We start from the raw sequence: 9,155 nt of genomic DNA, 5'->3' as shown, positions 1-9,155 counted from the left end.
TTCCCCTCTTTCTTTCTCATTTCTTCAACTTTGACCTTTCTCCCCCAAATCCAGCGACCGCTCTCCTTCTCACCCAATTTCAAGATCCAGCCCTAACCCCAAATCCACCTACCAATCTTTCTCCCCAATTATAAAATCTCACTCTAAACCCAAATTCACCTACCAGCGCAACCAAGAACGACCATAGACGGCGAAGAAAAATCAAGCAAGGTGCCGGCAAAAATACGCGACGAGGGGTGCGAAGTCGCTGGGGTCCTGGGGAGACGGAACCGAAAGAGGTGGGTCCATTTGCCGGCTGACTACCACCGTTCAGCTCCTCTCTCCACGGCGAACATTTTGAACCGTCAACTTTCTATTTTGGTTACTCCCCGACAAGCTACGTCTTCCTTTTCGAGCGCTTTCTTTCCATCTCATTTCCTCCACCATCTAAATGAATCTCAGGCCGCCGTCTGCAATAAGGAAGGTGATTGTTATGGTTTGGCCAAGCACGAGCTCGCGCTCATTATACATAATTCGAGCTCAAGCTCAAGCTCAAGCCCTAACATATGATAAAGAGTGGGTCATCTTTTCAAAATATTTAGTTGGTATAAGACCTTCTTTAATACAATTAATATCTTCTCCATTGTCTATAAGAACATTAAATATTTTTCTAAAATTGTTATTTATTAATATCTTCTCCATTTTTGACTATTGACTACCTCCAAAGTGGATAGAAAATACTCCTCATATTTTTCTTCACCTACTTCAGTATTCTTGCTAATTTCCAACATTTTCAACTCTATTAGTAAGAGACTGATTATAATTTTTAATATTTTTTATTTCTTCATTTAATTTTTCTACTTCTATTTTTAGATCTTCTAGAGTAGAGGAATTATCTTTAATAGTATGTTTTTCATTAAGCAGTTTCTTGACTTCAGTAATTATATATGGTTTAAAGGATTTATTAATAATTCTATCATAAACTGGGCTAGGCTTAGATGTGGAGGCTTTACAATTATTGTCAGTTTTATTCAGAATGATATCCCTAACTTCAGGGTCTTTTATTTCTCTAAGTAATTCGATAATATGATTATCAGTGAGAACATTTATCTTTCTCATTTCTTTAAATTTTGTCATTAATTCATAAAATTCCTGATGTAAATTTTTCTCCTTTTTCCTGTCTACATGAACAAGAGGGTTCTTCTTCTTCAGATTCAGAAGAGGTTGATGAATATTCAAAATTTTCTTCAATATTTTTAAGTTCACTTTGTTCTTCATATTGTTCTTCTGATTCGGAGGATTCCTTTTTCTTAGAAAATATTACATTGAGTATTTCTTGTTTTTCTTTTCTTCTAAATTAAGATTATTGATTTTCTTTTTCAATCTCCTAGCTTTTGTTTCTGCGTCTATTTGCAAGATGGTCTGTTTCTCCACAAATATAGCATCTTATTATTATTTTTTTTTGTGGTACTATATTTAGCCTTCCATTTATTTTTTCTAGCTAAGTCTTTTTCTTTATTTATTTCTTTTCTTAATTTTTTTTATACCTCTTTTCTTTAATTCCTGAAGTTCTATTCTTAGGAATTTTTGATCTATTGGATGGTTTCATTTACATCCCACACTGAGCATAAAATTGTTCTAATTGACTTTTCTCTGTTAAATTTTGTCTTTTAGTTTGTTGATTTAGTTTAATTTCATTGCATAAATTCAATCCTTCTTGGATGTAAGTTCCAATTAACTTTCCATAAGTATACTGATTATAATTAATTTGCATATCTCCTTTACACAGGACATTTCTAACCTTTTCTGCAAAAAGATGAGGGAGGCTATCTATGAATTTAGACTTCCAATGAGCATCATTTGACTCTGAAAGTTTCATAACTCTACTAAGGAATACGTCTTTATGCCATCTAAATGAAGTTAATGTCTTACATTTTAAATTCTCTAATAGTGTTCGGATAGTTTCACTATTATCCGACCATCTACCTTTAACATATTCAAGAATATTGATAGCTAATGTATAAACTGCTTTTTCTTCTGAGATATTATTTTCAATTTTTACTATATTCAATATTTCATTTTATCAGTTTGGTTGAGATAATTATCCCATCATCCCTTTACTTATCCAGTGAATCCTGCTATGATCATTTTAGCAATAGCTCTATCGGAATTATTATTTCCTTTACAAATAGTACTATACATCATCATCTTATGTATAGTATTATAAATTTGTCTTTCTGTAAATCCATCAATGATCCTTTCATAAATTTGTTTGCGATTATAATTATTTTGGTCAATTACCTCTTGTTCCTCATAAAGAACATCTTGAGGTGTTGGTCTAGGATAATAAAATTTTGTTTGCATTGGCTTCCTAGAAAATTTTTCTAATTTGTTAATTTCCTCCGTGAGCTCTCCTTTGTAATCCTGAGAATTTACGTCATTATTTAGAGTATTTAATTTTAGAATATTAAATTTTTGGTCCAATAATTTTTCTAGTTCTCCTATAGGTTTTAAATTAAAAACCTACAATATCTGGGGGTGGTTGAATTGAAGGTCTGGCAATAATTTCTCCTTTTGCTTCTTGAACCAATGTCTTACTTGAGTTGATTTCTCTTTGTCAATTTCCTTGTCAATCCATAATCTTATCAATCATATTATTTAATTTCATAATTTGTTCTCCTATAACATTTAAGTATAAATTGGCATAATATTATTTTTTTAATAACTCATTTATTTGTGTTATTGTAACTATTAGAGTGTCATCTTCAATTAATTTAGAAAATGCTTTAAAATGAATTTCTATTTCGTTTGAATTCATTTTGAAAGGCTGTTGAGGGGGGGAAACATTATCTAGGAATTTTCCATTTTCTAGAAAATGTTTTCTTTCTAATACATTTAAATATTATTTTCAATATTTGGTTATAAACAAGGAGCAAAAGTAACTTTCTTATTCCATATGGCTAGTTCCTTATAGAATTTATTTGAATCATTCTGTTTCTCAGGTGGGAAATTTTTAAAAAATTATTTTCTAAATGGTTCCCATCATTTTTCAAAAAATTATCCCTTAATTTCTTTTCTAGTTAGGGATCCAGGACTAAAGTCTGTTATGTTTGTATAATTTTCAATTGGAATTTTTGTTTCATATAAGTAATTATATCTAGTGTATTCATTTACAAACAAAAATATGTTTCTGAAGTTAATTCTTCATTTAATTTGGGATCCTTATAGATAGCTTTAACAATATTATTTGGTTGTATTCTTATTTCTTCGATTTTATCATAATTTGAATCATTTAATTACTTTCTTTTCTGATTCGGGATGTGGATGCTCTAGTTGGGTTTATTACTTCTATTAGTGATATGTAAAGTAGAATATCTTGAAGAATTGCTTTTTAAATGTTTTGATTGATTAACAAAGTCTATTATGGCATTTCTTTCCGAATTTTGCAAAATATTTATATACATACTCTTAGTATTACTTCTAATAGGGACTTCCTTTTCAATTAGCCAATGTTCTGAAAACTCAACTTCACACCATTTTATTTGTCTCCTAATATTAATTCTTGAATTTTATAAATTTATTTCAAAGAATATTGTTTGTTCAAGAGATTTATTATCTTGTGTTCTACAATTAGGATTAAATGTTTGAAGAAGTTTATAGTATATTCTATAACATATACATATTAATTCTAACCCAGGTGCATAATTATATCCATGGGTTTCAACATTTAGCGTTAATGCATTGGGTATATTCACATCACACATTGATAATTGTAAATTTGGGTAAATATTAAAAAATACTGGTCCATGAGCCAGACTAGATTGTATTATTCCTATTAGACATTTCTTCCAGTCTAAATTCCAGGCATCTCTTAGGGCAGCTGAAAACTCTCTGCAAACTTTCTAATGTTAGAAGTTTAAAGGCTATTTGGACAAGACCGATATGTAGAAAGTTATATTTTTCTTGATAATGCCTTATATCCATAGCATCCAAAAGTTTTATTACTTTTTCCGCATTATCAAGAGCAATAGATTCCTCAGTAGTTTTTACTACTTGCTTAATTTTCCAAACATCAAATCTTCCAAAATTATAGATTAGTCTAGGAATTACTTTACGAATTGTCCATTTATTTAGTTGATCTAGATTTTTAGGGAGTTCATACTCCTCTTTTTTAGCATTCTTTACTTGATTACCATTATTATCAACTAAATATTGCATATTAAGCATAGAAATAAAGTAGTGCTGAATTATTCAATACAACTTCAATAACATGGTCCTGATACCATAAGACATGACCGAAGGTCATGGAGGATCGAAAAACTCAAAACAAAATTTAAATCCGACCATATAGGTGGAATATTACACCTACATACCCCAAAAACTGTTATGATGTGATTTCTGTAATTACGTAAAAGATATGAATTATGTGTGTAAATAAACCATAAGTCAGAATATATTTATTTATTCACTTTGATTGAAGTCATACAGGTTTGTTATTGAAAAGATGTATTGTAGCACTCCATTCGCTACAAGGGCTATATCTATGCTAAACATCATACTTATAGTAATCCCTATGTTTATAAATATAAATGCATATAATAATTTAACCCATATGTATACGTAACTCCAACGTCATAACAAGCGTAATGAACCTACATCATCATATATTCACATCAAACACTACAAGTAGTCCATCATAAGTAATCACCATGCTTACGCTTTCTCTATACAACAAAATGTATTTTGTACTCCAACTAACAAAGAGGAGAAAACTGCATACTGGCCCAACCTGCCTGAGTATAGCGCGTAGACCTATTCTTCAATAGTCAGACACCTCAAAGTCTACTCCTGAAAGAAAATGTCAGCAGGGGAATGAGCCTGCCACTCAGTAAGTAAATAACCAGCCCTATCTATATATGTATATCAAACACAACCCAAATAGGATAAGTAGACAACATGCATGAAATATATAGTCAATTTGCTTCCACATAATCATCTTTATTACACCACATAGCTATCTCATAACAAGACAATCAATCAAACTCCATTTTTCCTAGTTTGCTTACCAGAAGGTAATATTGTGTTTTTTCCACCAACTCAATCTCACTGTTATATAAATTTAAGTGAACCCCCTTGACAGCCAGCTCATCAATCTATTTCGCACATAGCATTTTCTTTTCGCACATAGCTGTTTCATTTCGCACATAGTGTTTTCTTTTCGCACATAGCACTTTTCATATCGCCTTATAGGCTTTTCAACACATCAAGTGGTATTCACACCACAATTATATTCAATTTCCACCACTCCCTCATTTCCACATATCATCATTCTTGTAAGCAACTAGTAAAGTAAAATAATATATCGACATATTCTCATTTTCAGACATCCACAACACAACATACAACAAACATGATATTTCAACGTACTTTCTCATTCCACGTACACAATATCGTCAATCAAATCAGATCATCCATCACTCATGTATTTTCAGATAAATCAACTTCAGCATGAATCCCATATTTATATGACAGTAATATCACAAATAAAGGGAACATATATAGATAATACTAATTATTTACTTACCTCAACCTTACAACGTTTCTTCTACTCGCTAATTGTCAGTCCTTTCACCTCACCCCCGTATCCTATAATGAATTATACCATATACAATTAATATATTGAGAATATCATAATTTCTTTTAAATACAATATTAAATATTATTCGTACAATTTCTAATAATTCTTTACTATTCCACTTCTATCGACGTACAAATCTTCGTTTTTCCTCTTTATTAACATACCATTATTAAATATAATTCTCGGAATATTTCTATGAATTTTCTATCAATTTCTCGCTATTATATTCTTTAATTGAACAATAATACACATAATTGCGAATTTGGTTAACAATTCCGATGGAATTGTATAAATTAGCTATAGCAATATTTAAATCTAATAAATTTAATAATCTAATTGACCAATGATATCATTTTTATATCCAATTCGATATTTAATTTGACATTATTTTAAATAGCCAAACTCGTAAAATATTCCGATTAAATGGTACACCACTCAATATAAACAACATTTAATAAATGAACTAATTAAATACTATAATTATATAATTAAATAAAAATTAAAATTGGAATTCTCGTACCTTTGTTTTTTCCCCTTTTTCCTTTCACCAAAAATATAATTGTGTGTGTATTTTGTGCAATGTGTGTGTATATAAAAGAAAAGAAAACAAAAGGAAAATAGAGTGAGGCCGTGGGTGTTGTGGCCCCACCTCCACTCTCAATTCTCTCTCTCTTTCTACTTTTATATATATATATATATATGTATGTATATATATTATATTACTTACTTAATGTATATATATTATTTCCATATATATATATATAATATTATTATTATTTTATTGATTTAATTAAACTTTTCTCAAAATATCCATTTCGTCCTTCCCAATTTCTTAATTAATATAATTTGCTCTCAAATATTATAACGAGCTCCAATTTAACCCGTTCAAATTTTATTATATTCTAATTATGGCCCATAATTTATGTACTAATTAACTAAATTTCATAAAAATTTACCAGTTAATCCCCCAATTAGGTATTATAATCTTTGGGGCGTCACATGTATTATTGGAAAGAAGAAAACTTCGAGGAACGCGTCGCTCAAATCGCTCATTTTCATGGGATCGAGTCCCATGAATAAATTTGAAATTATGGGATCGAGTCCCACTGCACGTGTACATATTTATCTAATTTTTATGTGAGTGTTTGTCACATTTATGTGAATTATTATAATTTATTTATAATTGCTAGTTATATTGATGTACTGATGGAATTAAGATATTACTCAATATATCGAGATAAGTTATTATAATTATGTACTATTATCAATTAAAAGAAATCCTCATCTCATATGACCTGATGGTAATACGTATATTGTAAGAGCCGTAACTCATATTTTTCTCTTCAAATTTATACATACATGTGTGTATGTATACGTATATTTCCAATTTTATGAACCCATTTTTTTTCTAGGTTTTCGAGCTTTCTTTTTACAAATGAAATTTTTGTTTCAACCTATGAAGAAGCGGAGAATTAATAAAATTACGGATTCATCAAGGTTTTCTTAAAGGGATCAAGATCTAAGGAGTATTTAGAATTGTGTAAAATAAATATTTATCAACTTATTTAGTTAAAATAAATTGAAACAAGTATTTGTGATTGATAGTTTTTTTTTTTTAAATTGTTTAAATTAAATTAATTTTTTAAAAAAATATAAGCATCTTCCCATCAATTTCTGCAACTTATTATTGAAAATATAAGTTGTTTTTTAAACTCTCCAACTTCAACTTTTCTTTTTAAATACCATCAACTTTCACTATTATTTACGATATTGTGTACAACTTATACCCACCATTAAAAGCAGAAGCTATTGAAAACATTACTTGACGAAAAAATTTTACTTTTCGTTCTGTAATTATAGGGATTTTGCACTTTTCATCTTTTATTTTTTTAGTAAACACATTTAATCCTGTAGTTTAAAATTTTTGACATATTTAGTCTTGTAACTATTGATTGAATATATTTAGTCCTATAAGTATTTTAGTAAAACAGATTTAGTCCTTTATGTTTAACAAGTACGACACTTTTAGTCCTTTTGTTCCTGAAAAAAAAAATGGTGGCCAGAAAAAATTTAGTGAAATGCACGCACATCTTGTTGGGTTTTCACCTACTTAATGTTATTTCTCTCAAGAAAAATACACACATTCCCGACATTCCAAATCCTAATTTTCTCCCAAAATTTTCAATTCTTACTTACAAGACGAGATAAAACGCACTCCATGTTTGTTTTTGTGTTTTTACACCTTATTTGTGTGTTTTTCTATTTTTTAACTTTCTATATATAATGTATATATATTTATATATATATAATATAAAACAGACATGATTTGACAATAAATAGTCATTTTTGTCTCCCAAAAGTACAACATTAAATATAAAATATTTATATATAAAAATATATGATTTCACAATGAACAGTAATTTTTGTCTCCAAATCCCAACATCAAACCTACACCACTTATTTTAAAATATTTTAAATTTTTTCAAAACATAAATCCAAACATATCATCTATTTTCAACACACACTCACTTATCTCTATTTTTCTCTCTCTATTTCTAAAACACAAAACAAAACAACTAAAACACAAATCCAAACATAATGTAATTTTTGTTCTAAATTCCCCCCAAATTCTCTTTTTTAGATCCCCCTCCCAAACCTTAATTTTCTCTCAAAATTTCCAATTTCTACATATAAATCCTTATTTTTCTCCCAAATCCCCCCTAATTCTCTTCCTAAAATCCCCTCCAATTCAGGTCTAGGCCATGCATTTTGTCTATAATCTCCAACATTTCGCTAAAATTAACCTTTCTTTTTCTTTGTATCATGCGCTCCAAAATGCAATCAAATCAGTTTTTGTATGTTCTTTTTCACGAGATTTGCTCACATTCGAACTGATTGTGGAATTAATTTGTGTTTTTATTAATAATCACTTTGGAGATTCGGTAAAATTAGAGCGGGGTTTGGGGAATGCGAGGAGAAAAATTAAGGCAGGTCTGATTGTGTCTAATTAAGGATTTGGGAAAATGAAATTGTTTGATTGTGTTTAATAAGTAACGCGTGAAAACACACATCTTTCCTCCAGTAACATATCTCACTCCCCGACATAAAAGGACTAAAATTATCACACTTGTTAAACTTAAAGGACTCAATATGTTTTACTAAAATACATACAGAATTAAATCTATTCAGTCAATAGTTACAAGACTAAATATGTGAAAAGTTCCGAACTTAGAGGACTAAATATATTTACTAAAAAGATAAAGGATGAAAAATGCAACAACCCTATAATTACAGGATGAAAAGTGAAATTTTGCCTTATTTGACTAATATCAGGATAAATTACAACAAGCTATTATGATATTTTTTATAATTATAAATACTCAGTCATTGTTTCAAATACACTCCTCAATTAATGATTCTCTAACAAATATCCTCACCTGGAGGCCCAACCTACAAAAGCTTGGTGCGAGTTCCCTGAATGTGAGAGGCCGAAGAAGAAGTAATTCGGCCCTGCCCAAGTGCCCGCCTATGGATCAAA

The sequence above is a fragment of the Sesamum indicum genome, linkage group LG11, assembly GCF_000512975.1.
Source record: "Sesamum indicum cultivar Zhongzhi No. 13 linkage group LG11, S_indicum_v1.0, whole genome shotgun sequence".
NCBI lineage: Eukaryota > Viridiplantae > Streptophyta > Magnoliopsida > Lamiales > Pedaliaceae > Sesamum > Sesamum indicum.
Note: the sequence above shows the minus strand (reverse complement) of the source record.